This window comes from Rhipicephalus sanguineus, chromosome 7 (assembly GCF_013339695.2).
Source record: "Rhipicephalus sanguineus isolate Rsan-2018 chromosome 7, BIME_Rsan_1.4, whole genome shotgun sequence".
NCBI lineage: Eukaryota > Metazoa > Arthropoda > Arachnida > Ixodida > Ixodidae > Rhipicephalus > Rhipicephalus sanguineus.
Window position 1 is genome coordinate 160239518 of NC_051182.1, and position 27219 is coordinate 160266736.

Genomic DNA, 27219 nt, shown 5'->3' on the forward strand with positions numbered 1-27219 from the left:
CGTCGTGGAACGCGAAGAGGAACGCTAAGAGCGTCTCGTCTTCCTCTAGCCTGGCTGTTAATTCTCACAGGGCGAGCGGGGAACGCGGTCGGCAGGTGTGCGAGAGAGGGGCCAGCGTAGGCGAGGAGAGAGAGGGGAGGGGACGCGCATGCGCTGGTGCTCATCGCGGCGTTGCGCTGGAGAGAATTTCGTCATGTCTAGCCCGCGTTTCAGAGGAAGAGTGGAAAGGGGAAGTAAGAGGGGGAAAGGGGAGATTGGGAGGGGGGAGGGGAGCGGAGAGGGTATGCGCATGCGCAGTAAGGGTGGTCACGCCGCACACCACCACCACCACCACCGGATTGAGCTCCGCCATAAGATACTTCCCATCTAATAATAATTGGGGGGGGGGGGTTTCGCGTCCCAAAACCATGATATGATCATGAGGGGCGCCGTCGCAGTGGAAGGCTACGGAAATTTCGACCACCTTGGTTTCTTTAACGTGCGCCCAAATCGAAGCACACGGGCCTCTAGCATTTCGCCTCCATCAAAATGAGGCCGACGCGTCCGGGATTCGATCCGGCGACCTGCCGGTCAGCAGTCAAGCACGTTTGTTACTCACAACCAAGAAGCCAGGGAAGGCATAGGGTACATTATTTGTAGCTCTTAGGAGCTGTAGTGTTGTAATTATGACCTAACTGGAAAGGAATCAAAGTAGACGAAAGAAACAGCTTGCCGTCGGTGGGGACCGAACCCGCAACCTTCGAAACGGCGTAAGACTCATTCGCAAAATATGCTTTCTCTTATTTTTCTTTTTATTTTCTTTTTTTTTCCGGAACCTTTTAAACAGTTATATCGGGCAAGTTGGTATGGATACATCTTGGTAGGAAGCGCACAACTTTTACACGAGGACACGAGTTTCTCTTCTTTCGTGTTCTCTTGTAATAGTTGTGCGCCTTCCTACCAAAGATGTTTCCGTAAGGCAATGCGAAAATAATTCGTTGCATTCCCAACTACCGGATGGCACCGCCCGTTCTAGTAAACACGTGACCCTCTGGATCTCGCTGCCGGCTCTCATGATGATAGAGCTCCGAGAGGAACAGATTGTTGCCCGCTTCCTCTGAGGGACCCTAAATCATCCACTGTAGTATCATTCGCAGGGCAGTAGTGAGCGTGTGCTAAATCCGCTACATACATAAGGCCAGCCCCGCTCACAGCCTGCTTGCTTTTGTATATGAACAGCGTACACGTGCTTGCAACGTCGAGTGTCGCGCACTCGTACTATAAGGATGCCTAACCTCCTTGGATTCAGGCCAGGTGCTGCAAAGGTGTGCGTGTATGGGCGGGGGCGGGGGAGGGGGGGGGGAAACCGCCGTGGGAATGACGGAGCGACAGTAGTCATCACTCGCCATACCTGTTTTCAATAGAACCGTGCACCGTAGAGTTTCCTACTGAAAATTGCTACATTAGGCGGTGCTGTCTTCGAACATTATTGAAGTGATATGGGCTATGGATATATCCTACGCATTTGGCTCAGATACTTATGAAGACAGGACAAGAAAAAGGGGCACACACAGGCGCTAACCTTCAACAAAGATCACTGTGGAAAGTTAGCGCATCTGTGTAGAGGCGTAGGCAAATGTTTTTTTTTTTTTTTTGGGGGGGGGGGAGCACCTCCTTGATCCGACATTGGGTCTGGACAGATAAGTGGGGTCGAGTGTCACCTTGTGCTCTGTATCCCACGGGAAAAAAATTTTCAGGGGGGGGGGGGTCGGTGTGCCCACCCACCCCCCTGGCTACGCCGCTGCGTCTGTGTTTCCCCCTCGTCTTGTCCCGTCTTCATAAGTATCTGCGCTTAACGCTTAGGATATGTCACAGCAGCAAGGCCACAAGTCGGCCCGGTAAATAGAGGCTAAATGAACAGGAATAGTATGGGCTGGCCGACGTTTCGGTTGGAGGATCTATCTTTGTCGAAAGGCGCCTTGTCATCCTCGGCGTGCTAGTTTCAAAGCGGGCTATTTGCTGACGTCACGTGACGTGGCATTGCTGTCGGTGCTCGTCCAGATGGCAAGTACCGACAGTGACACCACGTGATATGACGTCATCAACTAACCCGCTTTAGAGCTAACACGCCAAAGATAACAAGGCGATTTTCAAAAAATATAGGTCCACCACCAGAAACGCCGGCAAGTCTGTCTAACACACCTCTTCCTCTTAATTCAACCTCTATGGCACAATATGTTTCCATCAGTGGGATCCAACATTTACCATAGAAATTATATGTAATTCCTTTGTTTGCCGGATCTCTGTGTTTTGTCCAGGGTTCGACGGAACACTGTCTGGCGAGGGGCATACATTTTTGTGAATAAACAAACACTCGCCAAAGTTGCAACGAAAAAAGAATTTTCATTTTCGTTTTCGTTTTTGAAAAAAGAAACTTCTTTTTTCGTTGCAACTTTGGCGAGTCTTTGTTTATCCGCAAGGAATCTCTGTGTGACTGCGGACGTTCTTATGGCTCTTCCCTCGCTCTGCGGGTCTGTGGGTGAGGGGGTGTCGTCACCCTCCAGGTACATCGGCTATCGGAAGCTAATCACGCCAGCTAAAGGACTCCTTTCGCAATTAAAATGGGTTCAAGTTATCTTGACGTAAGTGCTGGGAACTTGGTGCGCTCTTTTGGGAGTGTTTAGCATCGTTCGCAAGCACTCCAAGTTTCACTGCTGCATCCCTTCCTAATTGCGGGATGGGATGCTGCACGCACCCTTCATTAGCAGATCCAGCAGGTTAATTGTCTATGCCCGTCGCTATTCATACAGCAGAGTCTTAGAAGCCAGTAAAATGAGACATCGTGTCCTCGCTGGACACAGAAAAGAAAGAAGACTCATTTATCTGCGCATGCTCAAGGATAGCCGTGCAACTCGTCAATCAGACACACGTGTGAGTTTAGAAGAGAGATAACTGTTTAGGCATTTAATTTCATCCTTATGCAAAGCGATGGAAGGCTGGCTGCCGCTTGCACTTCCGCTAGTATTGATATGCCAAGTCTCAACCATAACACGCGTTTCTTCAGTTCGTGTGTCTGCATAAAACTGCACAACTACAGAATTTCCTTGTGCATTAACAAACCAAATAATGCAACAAAAGATTAGCCTACATTATTTTCCGCCTAAGTGCAAACTTTCAGCGCGATCTTTCAGTTGATACTCGGTGCTTGCGTCGTCTAGTTCTCTTGTGCGCGCGTTTGTACGCCTTATTTCCACGACGAATCCCGGTATGTCTATCCAAGCTTTAGTAAATCATCCCTTCGTACCTTTTGCGTAGCATAGGTAATTAGTTATCATAATTTTGCTATTACATGTGTGCACTTTACTGTGACTTGTTTTTTTGGTCAATACACAGCCATACTGCACCTTCCATTAGCACTCAACACTTTCATTCTGACTTCATAAACAGCAATTATTTACTTTGCGCTCTTCGGCTGGGCCTGGTCCTTGAGGCCATCACAATCCCTCCATCATCATCTACATACCTTCTCTGCATTTCCATTCTCTCTCTCTCTCTCTCTCTCTCTTCATTTCGCCGCTCCTATCCTTCCTCTGGCTGTAGCTTTTCTAGTGCTGCACTGTTTTAGAGAAGAACGGCAAACGAGCCTCTGTGACTGCTCGAGAAAGAGAAAAGGAGAGAGGGAGATAGAGAAAGAGGGATAGAACAGCGCACGCGCCGATGCCACTCGGACAGGCGCACTGTCGCTTTTAAAGAGGCGCGCTGTGCGCCCTTCCGTCACTCGTTCCCACCAGCATTTTTCGGTCTCTCCGAGCGGGCGGCATCCGTTGAGACCCCCCCAAAATAGTGCCTTCCCCGGACTCGGGCCGCAAAACCACGCGTGCCTGGCTCTTCCCCCACATCGTCGCGTATTTATAGCCCCCAGACTGAGAAGACCACGCGGCTTCGCCTCGCGCGAAGCCTCAAGTCGAGCCATGTGTGTGCTCCGTGAGCTCCATCCTGGACCTCGGGCTCAAAGGGAACCTCAAACCGCAAAGCGGTCGACAACTACGTTCATCGTTTTAAGGCGACAGCCTCAGATGAATCATCGAACGCGAAAATTGACCGCAGGCGTCCACAAGAGCCGTGCGAAAAATCATCTTCACGGAATGACGTCGCCACGTCACGTCCTCACGGCGTCACAAATTGAAAAAAAAAAATTCTAGAAATTATTGTTATTATTAGAACGCAGGTTATGAAGAAGTGCATTAAAGCAAGCTTGTTGGCACTCGATTACTTCCCTTCTCGACAACTACGCTAGAAACTGGGCAAGAGGACACACACGAGAACGCACACTAACAAAGGGATATATCTGTACGTAAAACAAGAATATGTATGTATTAATTTTTTTTACGTCCAAATATATACAGTTGAACCTCTTTGTTAAAAAAATATATAGCGAATTATCAGTTATAGCAAACTTTGCTTGGTCACGCTTCATTTCAGTGACTTTTTTTGTTTTTTTGTTTTGTGTGTGTGTGTGTGTGTGTGTGTGTGTGCGCGTGCGTGTGTGTGTGTGTGTGTGTGTGTGTGTGTGTGTGTGTGTGTGTGTGTGTGTGTGTGTGTGTGTGTGTGTGTGTGTGTGTGTGTGTGTGTGTGTGTGTGTGTGTGTGTGTGTGTGTGTGTGTGTGTGTGTGTTTTGCTCGTGAACTCCCGGAGGCAAATTTGCTGGGATTCAGCTGTCCCAGGACAACAAAACATCACTGCTGCCTATGCAATTAAAAAAAAAAGAAAAAAAACTGAAGCAGCTCACGAGTATATAGCTTTCAGAGCCAGCGACGGACGTGGCCAATAATTTGAAAAATCTTGGAAATAAAAAGCACGGACTTCAATAATGTCGGAAATTTTCGAATGAGCCGATATTTCGCATGAACGACGAAGGGCTCCGTCGGTAGTCATCAAGCCCGCGACTTTCCCGCCTCCATGCGCTATAGGAATTCACACCCTCTAGGCATAGATCGCTGGATGTATGGGTGATCTATCTATCTATCTATCTATCTATCTATCTATCTATCTATCTATCTATCTATCTATCTATCTATCTATCTATCTATCTATCTATCTATCTATCTATCTATCTATCTATCTATCTATCTATCTATCTATCTATCTATCTATCTATCTATCTATCTATCTATCTATCTATCTATCTATCTATCTATCTATCTATCTATCTATCTATCTATCTATCTATCTATCTATCTATCTATCTATCTATCTATCTATCTATCCTCTCGTGTTGCTAACCCACCACGGTGGTCTAGTGGTCGTGGTGCTCGACTGCTGACGGGATCGAATCGCGGCCCCGGCGGCCGCATTTCGATAGAGGCCATATGTTAAAAACCCATCTGCTTAGATTCAGGTGCACGTTAAAGAAGCCCAGGTGGTCGAAATTTCCGGAGCCCTCCACTGCGGCGTCTCTGATAAACATATCTTGGCTTTGGGACGTAAAACCCCGACAATTACTATTAACATTTATTATGCCCGTTTTTTTTTCTTTTTTTTTTTTTGGCTTGCCCAACACGCTAGAGTAACAAGAAGGATGTTCATCGTCGACGTCAGTGCTCCATGGGGGGTTCCCAGAAACGAACCCTGGGCATGAGCTCTTCGTTGAGCGATGAGCCGTCACGGTAAAACTCACAGGGACGCCTCGACCTGAAGAGGACCCCCCCCCCTTCCCTCTAGCTCTCTCTCTCTCTCTGTCACCTGCTCGGGTGGCAGCACGCAACGCATACATACACCCACTCACAGGTGAGGCACGGGCAACATGACATACTAGCGGCCCGCAGATAAGGGTGCGACCGCGAAACATTAATCCGAGCCCCAACCGCGAGTGGTTACATCACAGACGCCGCGTGAAGTTTACAGCCTGCCAAGGCGGTGTTCCTAAGAGTCGCGCTTATTTTTAACGCCGCGACACCAGCCGTGCCACGGATGCAGCGTGTATGTTGGTGCGTTAAGGCAAATTAGGACGGCAAGGCGCTGAGATGTGACAGAAGCGAGCGTGGGAGATGGAGTGACACTTTGGACACTTGCCTGCATGGCGACGATGGCGAATTCCGCGGCGTTGCCGGTAGCGTGCGAATGCTCATAACCGCTTTCGTTGCGCTGGCAAAGCGACACTACAAGAGCGTTTGCATGGTTTGACAGGTATCGAGTCGCATTCGTGTAAACAGCGGTAACGCGATAGGAAGGCGAATCGCATTCACGCAACAAGAGACGCAGTAAAGAGTTCAACGAGAAACCGTTTGCTCTGGTAAATGCAATATTAATAAGCGGGTCACAGACCAATGTCAATATTGCAGAACACTGAACAATAAAAACTCACAGGGTCCCTGATGCATTCGCCTAAGACGACTTGAAGACGAAAGCCATCTTCTTTTTTTTTTCTCTTGATGTATTCATCCGAAAGCTTTCTGCACCTAACATGGTTTTGCACTTCCTCCAAGATCGGAAGCGTTGCCAGCTTTCTTCACGTCACCTCATTTTGCACTACCTCCGTGATCGGCGCACCTTTGAGCAAGCGACAATGTCATGTGATGACGTCATCACGTGTCGTCACGTTATGTGAGATCGTAGTGACGTCACAGTGACTTCACAAAATTTGCCGATCTGTGACGTCATGATGATGTCATATGGTGGCTTCATCGCGTGATGGAAAAGTCGTGTTGACGATTTTCGCATTTGATGAGGCATCTAAGGCTTTCGCCTTAATAAGCTGGTCCCTGACCTTTGTCAACGCACGGTTTATTTGACATAGGTCAGTGACTTCTTATTAGCAAGAGATGATAGAGTTCCCGAAGAGGCGAGTCATCTCACGTTGGTCACTCATAATCATATCGTGGTTTTAGGACTTAAAACCCCAACAATTTAAACAATCGTATCAGTTTGAAGACTTTCGTCAACCATAATAACTTCCATATTGACGAGTACTGCGGTTACATGATGAAAGCCGTTAGTTGCTTCGCTCAGCTAATTCGGAGTCGGCGCATTACTGAATCCGCTGCACCGTAGTTTACTTCGACTTGCGTACAAAGCTACGTCATCGGGCTATGGGACCAATGGAAAGTCATTCGTTACAGGGCAAGTACGTAAGTATAAACAAACACACCGTCGCCAAATGTTGCGAGTGCTTCTTTCCCCATTGGCTTACAGCGCAATCAATTAGGCAAATAGAATTGGTGCGCGACTTTCAAGCCGCAGTAGTCCAAGCGTCGCTGTTGTCAATGAAATTCCGCATTAAGCAGTGTTCACAAATAAACAGGCAGCTGACAAACGCGTCAAGCCTCATCCTCATTAGCCAATCAGCCATTCAAGTCGGAGGGGCTGGTTCAGCGAACAAACGCTCACGACGCAGAGCACAACGCAGGGAACGCATCTGATTGTCTCGCGGTGATGTAAATTCATAGACGCCGTAACGGTGCACAGCGGCTTACAAGTTCACGAGCGTTTTCGCGCTCGGAGGGGAGTGAACTTTAGTGATTTAAAAAAAAAAAAGAAGCGTTTGTATTTGCAGCATAAATTGGAAGTTCGTTCCCTACCGTCGATAAATTTTAACTTGTCTTAAATGTAGCATGCCTGATAATAGTCGGTGTCGTCGTTACTGAGAACACTTTCTGATCCTTCTTGACTTGTCTTCGGACAGTGAGGGCCCGGGTTCAAATCCCGCCTCGCCAAAGGAAATTTACTTGGTTTTGAAACGTAAAATCCCGACAATTATTAACACTCTCTGTTCGTATAAAAAAGCTTATGCCTAGAGACACGAACACAAGAGAAGAGGAACAGACAAAACAAATGTTGAATATCAACCGAAAGGTCGCAAAGAAGGCGGGTACAAAGCTTTTCTGCGCACGCGCAGGAGTGGCATCACCGCCGATCATTCAGACACACGTGCGGGTCTACGAGAGAGATACAGTAAAACCTCATTAATTCGAACTCGGATATTTCGAAATCCCGCTTAATTCGAAGGGTTTCTGCGGTTCCGTATTTTCCAATGTAAATCTGAGTGGATATTTTGAAGCGGCGGTCAGCGCCAGCCCGGTTAATTCGAAAACTTTGGGTGCCTTGTGCCAATTCCCGATCCCGATTTCGCCGCAACTCCGTGGAAGCGACGGCCATTAGGAGCCACAGGGCAATGCAGTGTAGCGATATTAATGTGTGACAGTTGAAGCAACCCAGCCTCGCTGGTGCTAGCGCAAAAAAAAGTAATAAAGAAAAAAAAACGCGGTCTCGTGGTCAGCTACAACGTGCGCCTGCGGAAAATATGACGTGCTTCACTGCAACACAGCGGTGACACGCGGGCAGCATGTCGCATGCTTCTCACAACGTCAGCGCGTCATGATTTACCCATTTCTTTTTTGGAAAAGAAAAGATAATAAAGGACGACCTGACGGAATTCATGATGTATGCAAACCTCCGACTGGCGGTTGCTCCGGCAATTTGCGCACTTGCAATGCTGGCGGAGTTCTTGCCTGTAACGCCTACTTCGAAAACTCAGTTCGAAACTTCAATGATCATGTTTTCCAGCCAGAACAGATCGCGGATTCCGTCACACTGGCCATTATCATATTCTTTATTTTACCAGAAAGAATGGGCGAATGGTCGCATCATGACGCGCTGACGCTGCGAGGAGCAGGTGAGCCCGCGTGTCACCACTGTGCTGCAGTGAAGCACGCCGTTTTTCCGCAGGCACGCATTTCAGCTGACCACGAGACTTCCTTTTTTTTTTTTTTTTTCTTGCGCTGACAGCAGCGAGGCCCGCCGTTTTCGCGGGTTTGCGGCAAAAATGGGACCGGGTATTGCTGGAAAACCACCCTTGGAGCCGCAAACTAGAAGGCCAAACGACCACCTCTGATTACTTTCAGTAATTCAAAGTTCCTTGCATCCCGCTTTTTGTATGTTTCGTTAATTCGAAAACCCGCTTAATTCGAAAGTTTTTCACAGTCCCAGTGACTCTGAATTAACGAGGTTTTACTGTAACTGTTTAAGCGTGACATTTCTCCTTAATTTCCTCTTAAGCATAAGCATTATTGGAAGATAAGCATAGATCACAGTCATATTGCTCAATAAGCACCAAGACTGCTTGATTCCGCCGACAAGGCTTCTGTCAGTAGACGTCGCCATTTAAAGGGACACTAAAGCGAGACAGCGGATCGGTTTAGATTGATAAAATGTAATCTGAGATCTCTCATGTCCTTAATTTCACCATAAGTTCATTAATAGAGGAGCAAATCAAGGTCAAAGGTGCATTTTTAAATATCGCGCCGAAATTTCCGCACGTGCGTCAGTGGTTGCGAGGTGCATTTTCAACGTGAATTCAAGGTGTCGTATTTTGGCGACATTGGCTCAACGAAATTTCCTGAAACTTGATATGTTAAGCCTATGAGCCCCTCAAAGTTCAATGTACTTCATTTTTACCTATTAGGAAGTACGCATGCTCTAGTAGACGCCGTCAAAACCTATGACGTCACGATGTTTGGTGCGGGAATTTCACGGCGGCGTCGCCACCCGCATTTTATTTTTGCGCCTTTTCTCGCTTACCAATTGTTTTCTTGCGCTAAGCGTGGTGATTTTAGAATTGTGAAAGAGTAATTTACTAACATGAGAAAAATCGATTTTCTTTTTAGTGTCCCTTTAAGGACAAAGGCATGCTTGCAGTGTGAGCGCAAACATTTTTCTGGCAATAAATACATATACTTGGTGCGGCGGCTCCAAGAGCATAACCACCAGATGCCCCTGTAACGACTATATACTCTCTGACGCTCGCTAACCCGACCAGCAAACCAGAAGTCGTCAATGGCGTACCGGTCCAACAGCCTCCGTACATACATATATAAACAGGCTGCAAAACACCACACCAGGGTGCGGCCGTGGCACACAGGTTTGTTTCGTGTTAAGCATAACGATAAAACCGCCCCCACCGGGCGAGGTATTTGCTTAGTTGTCTCCTTAGACCCGATCCAGCGGTGCAGCTGCAAATTCCATCGCAACTCTCCGGAAGTGACGCAACTTTACTGTGCCGCCTTTGGTTATGCGCTTAACATACAAACACTTGCAACGGAATGTCAGCTAACATTGCCATTTGAAAGAAGGCTTCTGCCGCACCTCGTATACATATTGGCCACTTCTTGAGGAGATTTGGTGTCGTCAGGATTCAAGAAGCACACAGACGCCGATTGTTCCACTCTTCTCGCCCCCTCCTCCTCTCTTCTCTTTCTCCGGAAGGAAGGGGAAACCCGGTATTTCGGAGGAGGAGGCCTCGGGCCACTATGAATCAGCTCGAGCCAAAAGATTGGAAAAGAAACCCTTCCAACCCGCCACGGTGGTCTAGTGGTTATGGCGCTCGACTGCCGACCCGAAGGTCGCGGGATCGAATCACCGCCACGGTAGCCACATTTTCAATAAAGGTGAAAATGCTAGAGGCCCGTGTGCCTAAATTAAGGTGCACGTTAAGGAACCCCAGGTGGTCGAAATTTCCGGAGCCCTCCACTACGGCATCTCTCATAATCATATCGTGGTTTTGGGACGTATAAACCCCCAACAATTATAATTATTGTTAGAAACCCGTCCGTCGGCCTTGGCCGCCAAGTTGCTTTCTGGTACGGAAAGCTGTCCGTTGCTGGTTGAAGGCTCCTTAACACACACATTAAGAAAATAAGAGAGTAATGTGTGGGCCTGGCCGCTAGCGGAAGATCCGCGAGCCGCATGCGGCCTGCGGGTCGCGTGTATGGGACCCCTGGTGTAGGAGATGTACAATTGTGAAGCTACTGCCGTGCATGGAAGGTGAGCGTATCCACGCGGAGAATCTCGGGAGCTCTCGCTGTGGTTACAGGGCTAGCCGGAGTCACAACCAGCATGGGATTGCCGGCCGAAAGCAGCCGTATAACGACATTGCACGGCATTTCCTCCAGGACCGGTGCCTCACGGCCTCGCACCTTGCCTTGGCGCGGCCTCGAAGGCGGTTCATAAATATAGCTCGCCGCATAGCGAGAAAATATACGAACTACCGTCGGCTAAATCCCCAATATGTTGTTCCTTCGGCGAAAGCCGTTTCTTCCTAGCCAGAGCGCACACGCACACACACCGCCGTAAACACGATCAGCCGTCCCAGGGACGCAGCCATTTCTAGAAGCAGCACAAACAAACACAATCCGCACTGAACACGCTGTTGAGAGCTGCCCAGAAACACTTTGTGCTCACGCTGCAAACGGAGGCTTAGCTATGCGTCCCGCATGCAGCTAGGTGTGGGTCGCTACCGATGTCCACATCATTTAGGACACTTTTAAAGATGATAGTCTTTTCTTGGGGAACTTTAGACGCAGAAATTTTGGTCTGTCTGTCTTTCTGTTTGTCTGTCTGTCACCCGATTCAGCCACGTGGCCAAAGTTTAACCACTTTCTGAATGCCCAGCCATCTTGCACTGGTATTGCCATTCATACTTGTGAACACTGTCGATAAAAAAGCAAATGTTACGCATACCTGAGGCGCAACATCAATACGTAAGAATTAGGTGGTGTGTTCCTTTAATATAGAAAATACATAGATACGTAATTCTAAAGACCCTGGTGTTTCTTGCGCTGCGCTGAAAATGCTAGTGTTTTTTTGGGCTGCGCTGCAAATGCGACGCTAGGAGCCAGATGCTGCGATTCAACACAGAGGAGGATGACTCATGTAGTACGGCCGGCAGAAGACTATCGTCTTTCGACGACATTTGCAGCGAAGCACGCAGATACGCGGCCAATTTTCTTCCTGTTCCTCTTCCACCCCATTTCTGTCACGAAGTATGATACTGTCCATGACGCAGGAAAAAACTCCCATGGCCCCTTATGCATTCGCCTAAGGCAACTCGGAGGCGAAAGCCATCTTCTCCTTTTAAGTCGACGTTCTTAAATTTGGAGTCAGATGCACGGGTCCAGGCGATTAAAGGAGTACTGCGACTATTTTAAGACAACGCAAAAGGGAAATTTTACGTTTCTTTGGTATGCAGTGTTAACGCTCTCCACACACCGGAGTCGGGCAACAACCTTGTCGAAGGCGAAGGCCTTCGACAAGGTTCCTCACTTGCGCCTAATACACAAGCTAACATGCCTCAACATCAATATGAGAATTATTAAGTGGATCATCAATTTTTTAACTAGCCGCTACCAATCAGTTTTTGTAAATGATCACTCTTCTCCGTTGCTCCATGTTAAATCTGGTGTCCTTTAGGGCTCCGTGCTCGGACCCATCCTGTTTTTAATTTACATTAAAGATATTGCTAATGGTTTGTGTTCTACAGTGAGATTATTTGCTGATGATTGCGTAATTTATAGAGAAAATACTAGCGCTATGGATGCTTGCTACTTACAATCGGATTTAGAAAAACTCGGTAAATGGTGTAAAGATTGGCAAATGGAAATTAACGTCAACAGGACCAAAGCCATTCCATTCTCGACAAAACCTAACCCTGCGTTATCCAACTACACATTAAACAATACGTCCATAGCCTCAGCCTCAGCCTGCTCTAGCAAGTACTTGGGCGTTCATTTGTCATCTTATTTGACATGGAACGCCCATATAAACGCCATGGTTAGCAAAGCATCTAGAACACTTGGCTTCGTTCGGCGAAACTTAAGTTTACCGAATTTAACAACACTTGGTAACGTTCGAAAATCGAATATGCATCACTAATCTGGAACCCGCACCAGGCATACCTTATTAATAAATTGCAATCTCTACAAAATAAAGATGCTCGATTTATCACCGAAAACTACCTGCGAGCATCAAGTATAACAGAAATTAATCCTTCAATCGATCTTGTTCCTCTGGAAAAACGTAGACTGGTCACGCTTCTTTCATTTTTTCATAAGATTTATCACAATCCATCATCGCTGCTTTTCATATCAAACAAGCCCATCGTGTATCCTCGCGACTTGATCATCAGCTTAATTCGCCCGTACCGATCTTTTCTTTAACTCCTCGCTACTACTTGCCATCCGTTACTGGAATCAGCTTCCTGCTGACATTGCAGGTATTACTAACCATAATGCATTCATAAATAGTCTGAAATGTTTCTTTAAAGCTTAAACTTATGCATGTCAGACTTCCTTTTTTTTTTTGCTCTCTTCTTGACACATTGCACATTAAAATGCAAGTCGTAATTCTTTTTTTTTCTTACTTGCATTTTAGACTTTATTGGCATTTTTCTCAAACCAACATTTTTGGAAGGTCATGTACCTTTTTCTCGAGAACTAGAAATCATAATCAAACAAAAATTCTAGCATGTATTAATTAGTGGCATTTACATGACTGGAATTAGGATCAATAGCCTAGGTGCATTTGTATTTTTTAGTATATAAACATTTATAAGTGGCAATTTTCATGCACAGACAAACGTAAAAAAACGTCACAAATCTAGTTTTTTGTGTACGCGCATCATTTTAGTTCCACTTCTGTAATACGTTGGTTTCTACCTCTGAAGAAAATTGCAATACTCTGCCAATAGTACACCTTAAGACAAGATACATACAAAGAAAAAAAAGAGAAAAATACTAAACAAAAATTAAAAATAGTCGAGTTCCGATGCAAGCTGCGTCTATCTTTAACATTCCTCGCAAGTTTTGTAGCCATAGCTTTTATTACCACTGCTGTACAGCCAAATTTTGAAACTTATTTTTAAAGTCTCACCCCACCTTAATGTTGCATGTGCAGTATACACGCACACCTACGAACACATGCACGACTATGGAAATGGTGGTTGATCTATTCTATCTATCGATCTATCTATCTATCCTATCTATCTATCTATCTTATTTTCCCCTTTTACTACTATCTATCTATCTATCTATCTATCTATCGTATCTCTATCTATCTATGCTATCTATCTATCTACTTCTATCTATCTATCTACTATCTATCTATCTATCTATCGATCTATCTGTCTATCTGTCTGTCTGTCTGTCTGTCGTCCTGTCTGTCTGTCGTATCGATCCTCGATCGATCTATCTATCTATCTATCTATCTATCTATCATCTATCTATCTATCTATCTATCTATCTATCTATCTATCTATCTGTCTGTCTGTCTGTCTGTCTGTCTGTCTGTCTGTCTGTCTGTCTGTCTGTCTGTCTGTCTGTCTGTCTGTCTGTCTGTCGTCTGTCTGTCTGTCTGTCTGTCTATCTATCTATCTATCTATCTATCTATCTATCTATCTATCTATCTATCTATCTATCTATCTATCTATCTATCTATCTGTCTGTCTGTCTGTCTGTCTGTCTGTCTGTCTGTCTGTCTGTCTGTCTGTCTGTCTGTCTGTCTGTCTGTCTGTCTGTCTGTCTGTCTGTCTGTCACGAAGCCACGTGCACGAAGAAAGTAGCGCATTAAAAAATAAGCCGTCATCTGCCACGCGCCTTCATCTCACTTTTTCGTATTTGGGGAGGAATGAGCGCCTATTGCCAAAAATTTCACCATACATCACATGGGCCGTAAGCCAGCTGACGTGGTGCGCAGAAACACTTCCCGGTTCCCCGCGTTCCGAGAGTTTCTATTTCTTCCGAAGCCGGTAGCCTGCTTCTCAGCATCTGTACTCGCAAAGCAACTATACGCTATACATCCCTCTCTCCCCTCCACGTTCCTGCTTTCCAACAGAGGGGTTAGGAAGGAAGACGCGAGAGAGTAACCGGTATGCTACCCTGCACTGCAGAAAGGAATGAAGGAGATTGAACGATAGAAGGGTAAAGAAGGAGAGAAAAAGAGGGAGAGCACACACACACACACACGTCACAGTCCGGTAGTCTTATGCAGTATACGGCATCACTATTGCAAGTCAGTTCTGCGGAATCCCGCAAGGTAGCGAAAGGGTTTCCTAGTCGCTTCGTGCCACAAACGGGTGGTTGCCCTTTCTTAACCCTTCCGCTATACCTTGTGGATTGCGCAGAACTGATTTCAATAATAGTGTGTAATACCATGCGAGCTCTTCCCTCACCAACCCTCTGAAACCACGAGATCCTCGGTCGAGGTCATCGGACGGCCGCGTCAGAAAGGATGGTGGAGACGCTGCCACGATTTCGCGACACACGAAGCCGACATAGGCGTGCGCACGGGGGGGGGGGGGGGCAGCCCCCCCCCCCTAATCACCTAAGAGGGGGCGCGAAATCTGCCCCGTACATTGACCTTCTAGTCACCAAGAGGGGGGGGGGGCGCAAAATCTGCCCCATGCATTGACCTAGTAGGGTGGGGGGGCGCTGCGATGACCCTTCGCCCCCTCCCCCCTGATGGGGAACCCTGCGCACGCCTATGCGAGCCGACATGCAGTTGACTGCATGTCGGCTGAACGCCTTCGCAGGATGACGTAGCGGCAGTATTCGGAAGCCGCATGAAATGCTGTGCGATGCCGCAACTCTTCCGTTCTTCGAATCGCCGGCACTCTTTGATGATGTCGTGCACGGTAGAGCAGTCCTTCGACACCAGCAGATTGAAAGCATCATCTGCAATGCCTTAGCACATGGCTTACCTTGTCTTCCTCGGTCATGTTGGTATCGACACGACCACAAAGGGCGAGAACGTCCAGTATGTGTGACACATACGATTCGGTCAAAGTTTGAGTCCAAGAAGAGATATACTTACAAGCGGCGCGCTGGCGCCCGACTGGTCACCCAAAAAGGCCAAGCAGCTTCTGCTTACAGGCATCTCAACTCGTTATAGCTGCTTCATGAGCCTTGAACCACACGCCCCGTGTTCCGCAGAGATAGAAGGCAACGTTGGCGAGCATCATTGTCGGGTCCCTACGATAGACCGCTGTAAAACGCTCGTATTTCGCAATCTGGTCATCGACGTAAACATTGTCTGTGCCGCAGAAGTTACCAGGATCGCACGGCAGAGTCAGTACGACCGGCTCTACCGTCTGGACCGGAGTACCGGTCAAAGAACCAGCAGAATTTCCTTCTGTTGTCATTGCGGGGATGTCCAGGACACGTCCGCTGTGTAGTGCCGTCTTGCGTCGTACCAGCATAGGCGTGCGCAGGGTTCCCCATCAGGGGGGGCGAAGGTTCATCGCAGCGCCCCCCCCCCCTACTAAGCCAACGTTCGAGGCAACTTTTGCGCCCCCCTCCTCCTCTTAGGTGACAAGGGGGGTCAATGTAAGGGTCAGATTTCGCGCCCCCCTCTTAGGTGATTAGAGGGGGCGGCCGCCCCTGCCCCCCCCCCCCCCTCCCCTGTGCGCTTGCCTATGGTACCCAGCACCTCCACCAAGATGTTGCAATCATATTTATAGATACTTACAGAGGAAAATAGTCGGACAGTCAATATGGTGGTCGTTGTTGTCACCAGAACACGTCGTCTTCCTCTTCTTTCCTCCCTTCACCGTGGTGATAGCTGCCACACCGCAACAATATGTGCCCATGTGCATCGAGTACTCGATGAATTCACCCTCGCGCTGCCAATTGCTAGCTTCCTGGTTAGCTCAAGTAGTAGAGCGACCGCCCTGGAAAGACATCGGTCCCGGGTTCGGTCCCCGCACCAGGACGAATTTCTCGGCAACAAAGAAGCTTCCTTTCGGAGAAATCCTTTTGATTTCCTTGTCGCTTCATGCTGTAAACGGGTGGTTGTTTTCCCTATCGCTATCAGTCTACAGCCGCTCGTGCAAGTCTGTTGTCCTTAAAAGAATTTAGCAATGTCGTCGTTGCTTTAATTCTCGCTTACTTTTCAGGATGACATTCGAGGATAGTTGCTAGCGACATCGGTCTGTGGTCAAGGCGAGAGTGATTTCGAGTGATCGTCTCTGCACACCGTAGCGAGGACATTCGCAGATGATATGCTGCAAAGTCTCCTCGATACCACAGATGTCTTAAAGGGCGTTGTCGTCCCTACTATAAGGAAAAAAATGGCTTTCCTCTGAGACATGCATTTTCAATTAAAGTTGTTTCTCCCTATATTTATGAAAGCAACTCTTAGCCATAACCGGCATAGCAGAGTGGCCTCTGTTCGGCGGAATCCAGTTGGCATTTGAAAACGTAGCAACACGCTTAGGTGATGTTGCCAATAGTTTTAGCTACTTGCTGTATTTCTTGTGGTGTGCGTAATGTTTTTTTCCTTTTTGATCATTCAAAGCTTGGCAGGAGCATAAGATTTTGAAAGGGGTATAGCCTCTTCCTCTTCGCCTTGCAGAGATGACCGAGCAGCATTATCAGAGGAGTTACGCTTCTTGCAACACACAACGAGCCGCAGTAGTGTGAGGTACACGAATTAAAATGCCTCTATGTTCTCAGTCAGTTGCAGTTTCCCCTCTGCCCCTTTACCCTGAAGCCATTCACATGGCGTTGCACTACTTCTGGGATCGGCCCGCATTTGACCAAGCGACGATATTATGTCATGACACGTCATGATGACGTCACAAATTTCTGCAATCTGTGACGTCATGATGACGTTGCTTGATATCATAGCATGCCGTCACTGATGGCGTAGGTCGCGTGTGTCTGCGCGCACCGCTCTTTCCCTCTCCAAACGCCTCACAAAACCCACGTGAGAAGGCCACGTGGGCTCTTGTGCCACCTTGTGTGAACAAGGACAGAGACACGAAGAACGAGACAGGAAAGAACGAGGGCAGAGACACGCGCTCGTCTCTGCCGCCATCCTTGTCGCCGCTCACTCTTCGCGCTAGAACTGTCGAACTCAGTGGAGCACCAACTAGTCCGAACCGCGACCCTTCTAAGCTGTTTCGTTCTTGGCAGCCGTAGACAAAAACGTGCAGTCGGCGTTGAGACAAGCGCGTGGTGCATGTCACGGCCCAATGAGCAGACTTCGATTGCGCCACCATCGGCACCGGTAAATTAAGCGCCGCGTGTGTGTTGCGTTTTTGGCGACCCAGGGGCGCTTATCTTTGTTGCGAGAGGATCCCGGCTCGCCAAGTCGGGGTCCATGGCAACCGAGAGGCACGCGTGCCGACGAACGCCGATGCCCTTTATATGAAAGTGTCGACCGCGGCTCAAGAACGAAACAAAAAGGCATGGCTCGAGCAGTCAAATATGGGAGAGTGCGAGTAAGCTACTTGAATGCAATTTGTGTACTTCAAATCTTGAAGGCATCCAGTAATTAAAGGGACACCAAAGAGAAAAACGATTTTCATATCGGAACTGCTTAAGCTCGGAGTCAGGCCGGTGTCGCAGACAGAAAGAACGGCGGGCATGGGCGTCCGGAGGGGGGTGCAAGGGGGGGCAGCTGCCCCTCCCTGAAATTTCGGATATTTTTCTGTGCGGTAGCTCACTACTATAATTCAACGCTGTCACAGCCTGCTACACCCTTGCCAGAAATTCCACCACGGCTCAAGGTACAGGCCAGCGACAACCGACCACTGACTCGCCTGCGACAATCCAACCGACAAGTGGAACAGGAAGCCGTCGTCACCACCATCGACGACTCACTAGCGGTATACGTAGATGCAGCTATCGATAGCTGCGTTTTGCACACCAGCCTCGTATGCCCCACGCTACCTGAAACGCAACATACATGCTCCTATGTTACAGAGCCACCATTCCCATCAGTGTTGGCGGAACTCGCAGCTGTACGGGACGGCTTATTCATGATACCCAAGGTGGATTTCTTGTCACTCAATAGGCTGCTTGTCTATACGGACTCCACGCAGGCAGTTCGAGAGTTGCGAAAAGTGATCAGCTCCCTCGATAAAGCTTCCGATGTGCGCCGACTAATTTACTCGTGCGCCTGCCCTGTCCGAGTATTGTGGACCCGTCAGTCTACACTGGCTCAAATGGCCGCAGATGCCGCTTGCCATCCAGCGGAAGTTCAACACCCGCTGCCTCTACTTCGTTTGTCCCAAAAGGACAGCTTGCTCCTGCACAAAGAAACCCTCCGGCGCTCCACGCGTCATTCCTCCGCGTGGATCTGACCTTCCCGGCGGCTTAACTCGCCGAGAGGAGGTTGCGCTCAGGAGGATTCGTGTGGGCGCCGCGTTGACTCCTGCCATCCGGGCTGCATGGACATCCGGTGCACAGCCTCCCCCACCGACATGCCCCTTCTGCGTTGCTCCAGCCACAGAGGCAACGATCGATCACCTACTTGGGACCTGTCCGGGCCTTCACAAGGCTCGCACCCGCCACCTACGAGGCCTTGACTACCGCCCCGGTCGACCACCCGACTTAACGCGCTGGACGCACGGGCCTTTGCATCGACCGCTCCTGGCCTTTATGAGCGAAACTGAACTCTTTCTTTTTATTTAACTTATGCCGTAGGGCATACTGGCGCCAATAATAAAAAAAACAAAGCAATGTGTTACACGGCTTGATTAACATACTCAGGTCCCAGCGTTCTCTATTTCCAACCAATTTCACACGTTGCACACTACTGATTAATCTTGCAGGTCATCTCACGGCAGTGAAAGCTGTCAGTGCTGGATCTCCCCCCCCCCCTTGCACCCCCCTGCAATAAGTTCTGCGGACGCCCTTGACGGCGGGTATGCGACACCGAAAGCGGGTACGTGTTCAAGTTCCCGCAGCAATAGCCATGAGGTCATAGATTTTGACGGCATCTTCTAGGGCCTACATAGTTCACAATCGGTAAAAATGAAGCGTCATTGTCTTCTGATACGTTCTCGGGTGCTGCGTTTTCCTAGCTGTTAAGTCGTTTTCGGTCGGCCCCGGCATAACTCCCATAGGATCACATATGAACTAGGAGTCCCGCTGTTACGTCGCAACTGTGGGACCATTCCCGCATTGTACGTTGCGAACCGGCCCTCCGAGACGGTCCAGGCCGCCATGTTGACCTTTTACGTGGCTTGGCTTGGTCTGCTCGGTGGCTTGGCGATCAAATTGGCCGCCAGAAGCGGTGAGGGCGATATCTGTGATGAATTTTTAAGGCCCGCCACCAGAAATACGACCTCCAATATTTATATTTTTCATCTGAACATGGCGTCTACGACGTGTTTGGGTGCTGAAAATTGGTTGCGATATACTCAACAAAAGTAGGGACTTCGAGATTAGTTTTTGTTTCCCGGAGTCATCCTGTTTGCGGAGCCAACGGCTTCATCGGCCGTGACAGCGCTGGACTTGTTGCGGAGATGTGCGTGCAGTGAAGACTCCGAAAGCCACTTGTAATGAATGAAGGGAATTTCTGAAAGATATTTATATGTTTCTGAACTTTTGGTGGAATTTTGAAATGTTTGTGAGAATGAAGACGACGGCGACATGAAGGCGAGCCAGGGGCACGTGGCACGCGCGGCGGCGGCACAAGAGAAAAGAAGACGAAAAAGAAGAGAGGCGCGTGTGGAACGCGCAGAGGGCTGAGCGAAGCATGCCGAAGGACACGCCGGACCAGGGCGCTGTCCGAGAAGTTTGTCGTGGCCGTGCTCAGCGAGGACTGGTGCTTGCCTGGTGTTTCGGGCGTTGGCGGCGGCTCCAGCGAGGACGTGCCGGACCAGGGCGCTGTCCGGGGAGCTCCTCCTGCCTGTTCTCGGTGAGACCTGGGGAGCCGAGCTACCTGCCTGAGGCTACCGGTACAGGGCGCGGCTCCTGCTGTGTCGGCGGGCAGGCGTCATGAGTTTCTGAACACCGTCGCTACCTGGGACGGCGCAAGGCCGTGATCAAACGGGAGGCCTTACGGAGGCCTTGTCTTCCTGCCGGGAAGCACACGGGACGTGTCACCTGCGTGCCTGGGCTTGCCTTCAACGACACTCGTCGCCGCATGTGGACTGACCCTCGTCAAGGCAACGTCGTCTACGAGTCGTGAGACTTCGTTTTCTTGCTACCTTGAACGGACATTCCGCGGTTAAGACTTTCAGATTAATTTATGTGTGTTTATCTCCGTGCTTGTTTTTTTCGTCATCGTCCCTAGCATACCTTGTCCCTATAAATGTTGATCGAAACTCATTCGTGCGTATTCTCTTGTCGCCCGTCCCGTTGAGCCACGCATTCGCAAACGTGACGAACCACCACTCGGTCCTTACACCACTTGCCACTTCAGGTGCTTAAGAGACGCCTTGTACTGATCGGGCGTGAGAAAATGTGCCAGGTGACGCTGCACGATTCCTTCAAGAGAAAGGTTTAAATAAAATTGTGTGCTTCGCATCATTACTCTACTTTCTCACTTTTTCCCGTTTCTCGGCTCTTACGTTTTATTCTTACGGTCCCGTGAAACACGCGTGTCAGCGAGGTTATACTGTACCAAGTTCCAGAAAATTTCGTTCAGCCAATGTGGCCAAAATGCGAAAACAAACACACACACACACACACACACACACACACACACACACACACACACACACACACACACACACACACACACACACACACACACTTTGAAATCCGTGACGTCACCGTCGGAGATTTCGGGAGGAAAATTCCAAAATTACACTTCTGACATTGATCTCATCTAATAATAAACTATTATTAAACCTAAGGTGGCGAAATGAACGACACTAGATTTTTCAGAGTGCAATTTATCAGTCTAAACTAATTTATTGTTTCCCTTTATTGTCCCTTTAAGCTACATATTCAAGCGAAGCTTGTTTTGAGTTACAGATCTCGGTAGCGGCGGTGACTCTGTACGCGAAAAACCTGGCGCCAGTGAGTGTACAGAAATGCGGCCCTCGAAGCTGCGCCGGTCACATGCTTATTTGCATGCGCTATTTTCCCATAACAGATGCTCTCTCGATCATGGGCTTGTCGGCAGTCAGCCATTTCTGGATGGCAATCTGATCTTTTATCGAGGTCACGTGTTATTTCACGTTATCACATTTCATTGTTGCCTGGTTATTACCTGGTTAATAATGGGTGACCGTAAGAAAGAAAGAAAGAAAGAAAGAAAGGAAGCCACGCAAACGCCACGCTTCACTTTCCCCCCATGTTCCCGACAGGGCAAGGGCTACTAATTCTCTTATAATATATATATATATATATATATATATATATATATATATATATATATATATATATATATATATATATATATATATATATATCTATATATATCGCGTTTTCGCCGTTGTTTTATTGCCCAGCAATTGTCCACGTTCCCCCTTTTCTGAACCGCACGGCCGGTTCTCGTTTGCTGACACGAGACGCGCGGCCTCCGCGTCAGTGCACGGAGTCCATGCATGAGGCGGAGTAACTACTTTTAAACGGACTGCGCCACTAACAGCGCTGGAACGCGCTCGCATGCCTTCCAAGGTCGCTCATCAACTGCACAGTCCGTCCTCCCAGCTGCAAATGGATGGCGTCGCCAACTGAGAGCCCTCGTGGCCACGTTTTTCTTTCTTCTTTCTTTTTTTTCTGTTTGCGAGCCGACTAAGAGTGATCGCTGTTTGGTCACGTGCCCTAAGCCGGTATGTTTCTCTATCTTCTCTTTCTCTCTCTCTCTCTTTCTTTCTCTCTCTCTCTCTCACTATTTTGAAAGGGGTTTGCTCAAACCAGCAGTAAGTTTTTTGGCGCGATTCCTTAAGGCCACATACCACAAATCCAGTGCCGACTTTCGCAAACTATAACCCGTGCTCCACAGCGCTTAGTAAGGAAACGTGCTAACCAATGGAAACAGCGAGCGTATAATTAGTGAAAGGAGCTGGCCGCCCAATGACAAGAAGGAATTTATCATTGAAACACTTGTGAAATCACACCCTGCAACAGCTCAACCCGTAGGTATGTAGCTTATCTTGTGGAGGGGAGCGAAGAAGCGGTTCAAAAGAAAGTATACAGGACTGAAAGGATAATCCTGTGTACTTTCTTCTGAACCGCTTCTGCACTCCTTTTCGCAAGATACTGATCCAACTAACAAAAGAACTCGCTATATTGAAATATATAGTTTAGCGTCATTATTCAATACAAATGAGCATTAACAGTGAAAGAACGAAAGCTTCGGCCAGTTTGTAAGAAATATTTTAAACGTCCTGTCCTTTTTTTTTTGCCATTGTTCTTCGATGCTGTACAGTTATTCAAAAAAAGAAAAAACAGAAATTCGCACTTTTTTTCTAGTTTTTGATACACAGCACCTAATTACGGCGTCGTTCAAAAAGGCATATTTTCATTCCGAGTTCGTGTTTTCTAAATGATTTTTCTATGGGTATACAGGCCAATATATGGAGAAGGCGATATCAATATGGTTTGATGGTTTAGCCGTAGGTGGGTTGTCGTCCTGCTGAAGTTTAACAAAAGGATTAAATAAAAGCTACTACTCTCCTTCAAAGACTCATTTTCTTCCTCGCTGTCCTGCCTGGGTTGAACACAGGCTCTGGTGCTACTTTCTGCCGAATCACGAAAATTGTCTGTCAACGCTACAATTCCTACAGTCTCAAGGGAAGCTCCATTCAACAACCCCCCCCCCCCCCCCCCCGCACGTGGTGCGATCGCTTCGCACGTGATCTGCCTTTCTCAATAAGTAATAAACACGTAATATATATTCAGTACAGGATACTTATTCGGCGAACGAGTAGCCGGTGTATTTAATGCACGATAGATTTAGATAGCTCGCAAACTATGGGACACCTAGACTAGCATAGTTTTGTATGTCCAACTGCACTAAGGACAACATTATAGATCGCATGAACGGGGACAACAACGCTATGTTACTCACGCACCATGCCAACAAGCGCTCATTGCAACTCTAGTTGAGTCTACTAATGTTTGACTACTATAAAGTCCGAAACACAACGTTACTTAGCTCGCAACACTCTGACGAAGGCAGGACCCCCTGCCGGAATGTTAGTAACGTTTCGCACGCTTGTTGTCGTCGTCCCCAACTAATTATTACACTGCATCCATTGAAGTTCATTCATTACCAAATACGTTTACCTCCAGTGAGTCCCAGACGGGCACACCACAGCTATGCACCTTCCTGCGCACGTGGTGCACTTACCTTACGGGAGTTTCCTTATCTTTTTTTTTTATTTCTTTGTAAAGTCATCGAGCGAAAGAAGGTACGAAAGAAAACAGAAAACGTTGTGAACAGGATGGAGCGTCTGTCCTGTCCACAACGTTTTTTTTTTTTCTCCTACTGTTTCTTCGCTCAGTGATTTTACAATGATGTACCAACTGGCCCAACATTCAACGCTTCTAAATTTTCTTTTTCTTTTTCTTTTAACCCTAGCAATTGCAACAAAAACGTGCATATTGTATCGTACCTCAGTAGTCGTAATCCTGATGCCTCTTCATCCCTTGAGTTTGCCGCTCGTTGCCAGCACCCCAGTAGTCCGTATAGGCTCAACCATCCACAAAAGAAGCACACCGTCCCGGACGAAACCACGACTTTCCTCCGAGGCGTGCGCCGTTTTCTCAATCGGACTCGCCCCTCACTCGGCGCGCAACCGGCGGACTCCTCCTCATTTTGCGAGAGAGCGCATCGTCCCTGGCAGCTGTTGCCCCGGATTTTGGCCCAACAAGAAGTTAAAAGGAGAGCCGATCCACGAGCGAAAGCCGAGAGGCGAGAGAGCGACGACTGGCGCCACCTTTCGAAGCGACGAGAAAAAAAATCTAGATCGTGCACTGCCTCGTCCACGTGCTGGGCGAGCGTGGAGACCGACGAAAGCAAGGGCCAGGGGCGTTGCCAGAAATTTTAAACAGCGCAGCTGTTTAATTATGCGAGAACACTAGCGCTAAAAAAGACGAGGACCAAGAAAGACGCTACACAGGCTCTAGGTCTTACCTATATACATAGTAATAACCGGTCATTACGTGTATAATCACAGTTCGGCAAAAAGATTTGGAGCTCACTCAGACTCACTAAAGAAATATAGTTTGTGCTTAGTTCTCAGTCGGACTCAGATTCACCAAATTTTCTTCAACCGGACTCACTCGGACTCAGACTCACTAGAATTTGTCTCAATCGAACTCACTCGGACTCAAGCTCACCAAAATATCACTGACCCGCGCTCACTCAGACTCAGACTTCGGCTCGATCTGAGTCCGAGTGAGTCGACTCATGAGTGAGTTTGCCGACCTGTGTGTATAATACACAATAAGATTGATTGATTGATTGATTGATTGATTGATTGATTGATTGATTGATTGATTGATTGATTGATTGATTGATTGATTGATTGATTGATTGATTGATTGATTGCAAGGATCCGTCTGTCTCCTGTCTTTCTTGGTCCTCGTCTTTCTTTGCGCTGTTGTTCTTACATAATGAACTCCCAACAACTAGCCGAAGTATCTCTACTAGTGCATTCTGGAGCTGTGTACAAGCTCGGAAAAACTTCGGGATCGTCCGCACAAAACTGGGCCGCTATGCGCCACAGAAAGCGGGTATGTGCCCAGCAGCTCCTACCACAGTATAGCCATGCATAGTATAGTACAGCAAACTGGTGGGAAAGGGAAGTGAGGAGGAGGAATGTGAGAGCGAGGAGGAAAAAAAAGAGGAGGGGAGAGGGCAAAGCATGACAAAGTCTTGTATATAGTTCAGCAAGGGATGGGAAAGAGAAGTGAGGGTCAGGAGAAGGTGAAGGCCCCCAGCGCCGCTGTTTCCTCAGTCTTCGCACCACTATATCGCGCGTAGCTACACCATATTATTTGGGGGGGGGGGGGGGGGAGGCGATGGTTTTGAACCACCCTTTATACATAATCGTGCGTGTGTTTGTACGTGTGTGTGTACAAGGCAACATTGAAATATCTCGGGGGCGGGGGGCATTGAACTCCCCCAGTTCCGCCCCCGGCTATGCCAGTGGACGAAACCGTAGTCAAAGCAGCCTATCCTGTGTCCGAGGAGTCAAATGCACAACCGTCAGCCCGTGGAAATAAATTCTCGTTCAGTGCTCGGTTCGTGTGGAATACTGATCATATACATCCTGGAAATCAGAGTGTGAGTCCTTCGTAGTGAGTCGCGAATCAACAGTAACTTCACAATCAATCAATCAATCAATCAATCAATCAATCAATCAATCAATCAATCAATCAATCAATCAATCAATCAATCAATCAATCAATCAATCAATCAATCAATCAGTCAATCAGTTTTTAGTGTTGATTATACATGTAATGTCCGGTTATTTTTATACAGATAGGACCCCAAAGCCCTTTTAAGGGTTGTCGCTGGGGCCTGTTTTTAACAGAAGTGGTTAGTATTGAACTACAAGGCAAATAAGTACAGATAAATACAATTAAATACATATAAATACAGATGGTACAATAGCTTTGTGACAAATGCATAAAAAACGTTTTTTTTTTTTTAAATCTCGATTATTCTTGTAAGTTAGGTGGATGAAGGCGAGCATGTATCTACATCTAAAACTAGTATTTTTGCTTACTGTTGTTGTTTACTGAGTTTCTACACATACGTATAGAGGAGGTACAGAAAAATATATATGCCTGAAAACAGCTTAACGGACGTACAGTTTCTAAAAACTAGAAGGACGCAGTGAGTAAAGCCTCAAATTTCGTAAATTATCTTTTAAAGAAAGTGCGTAAAGGTTGCTCATATCAACTAATAAATTTTCGCTCGATTCTCAGTTTGTGTGTTATATTGATCGTAAATACTGTGGGAATCACACTGTGGGTCTTTATATACTGAATTTCGAATGAACACTGTCCTCGATACGTTGAACTGCACGCATTTTTGTCCACTGTTCTTGTTTATTGTGTTTCTACATGTGCACATAAAGGAGGTCAAGAAATGAAAAAAGTATGCAACAGCTCAACAGGCTTCCATTCACATAAAAATCAAACAAAGAAAAGGCAAGTAACAGAGTATATTTTGCAAGCCACGTAGGAAAGTACGCGTGATGCTGTCCCGACACGGGGATGCGTAAAGTGGGCTTTCCCCCACACGGACTCTTACCGCAGTGAAGCCAGTTTTACCGGCGCTGTCTTGTACGTTTCGTGCAAGCGCACAGGGAAAGCGTTTGACAGAGAGAAAACTTCAATGACATCAAAAGAAATGGTCCATCGCTGCTTCTTGCAGAAATAGCTTCTCCTCTCCTCAACCCTCCTCCCCCCCCCCCCAATCACACCCTATTAGGTACCCCTGGTCGGAGGCATTGCGCGTAAAATCTGGTTCAGCGCTACGTTAATTAAACCGTTATCTTCCAGCGCACCTCGACACCGACATGCATAAAAACTACTCCTTGTTTTGAACGCACTTAAAAATTTTCATTGTTACCGTAGCAATATAACATTGAACTTGAAAAAAAAAAATGTTCCGTTGATTTTTACCGAAGCCGCCGCCGAACGAGTCACGAGCGTGCTTTGCGATCGCGCGCGAGTCCGCGCGTCTTGTTTTTTAATATTTTTTTTTTAT

General features: G+C 47.6%; 1 protein-coding gene and 1 pseudogene across 1 annotated transcript in view; both read right to left on the reverse strand.

Annotated features, from left to right (window-relative positions):
- LOC119400417 (uncharacterized) overlaps positions 1–24361 on the reverse strand; it is an 89030-nt pseudogene extending 64669 nt beyond the window's left edge.
- The window catches only part of LOC119400416 (enoyl-CoA hydratase, mitochondrial), a 40828-nt gene that overhangs the window by 1282 nt on the left and 12327 nt on the right, over positions 1–27219 (reverse strand). The gene's annotated exons all lie outside the window — the stretch shown is intronic.